Source organism: Chrysochloris asiatica, unplaced genomic scaffold (genome assembly GCF_000296735.1).
Source record: "Chrysochloris asiatica unplaced genomic scaffold, ChrAsi1.0 scaffold01663, whole genome shotgun sequence".
In the NCBI taxonomy this organism is placed as follows: Eukaryota; Metazoa; Chordata; class Mammalia; order Afrosoricida; family Chrysochloridae; genus Chrysochloris; species Chrysochloris asiatica.
In genome coordinates this window covers 1-567 of record NW_006410181.1, presented here as the reverse complement: position 1 = coordinate 567, position 567 = coordinate 1, and positions in this window count along the sequence as shown.

Genomic DNA, 567 nt, shown 5'->3' with positions numbered 1-567 from the left:
TTGATGTTGTTAAATGTCATCCAATCAGTTCCGACTCATAGTGACCTTGTATAAGGTTTCTGAGGAGCAGCTGGTGGGTTTCAACTGCTGACCTTGAGGTTTGTGACCAGGGCTGATCCTTCAATGCCCCACAAGGGGTAGCAGTGTTGCTATATGTTTTGGTACAGTAACTCTGTGTATTCATTCCTTCTTTTTGATGCTTCCTGCATAATTCAATATTTTGTCCATTGTTGTTACTGTACCAAAAAGAATTGATTGCTGTTCACTCTTTTCAAAAGGTACCATGTGATTAAGAACTGATGGCAATGAAGGAAGAAGTCCAAGTTGCACTGATGGCATTGGTGAAAACAAGACTCAAAGAGTTGATGGTATACAAATGGAAATGTTTCAACAAATTGACGCAGCACTGGAGGTGCTCACTCACCTATGCCAAACAATTTGGAAGACAGCTAACCGGCCAACCATTTGGAAAAGATACATATTTATGCCCATTGCAAGGAAAGGTGACCCAATGGAATGTGACAATTATGGAACAATATAATTGATGATGGAAAAGCTCCATATCAT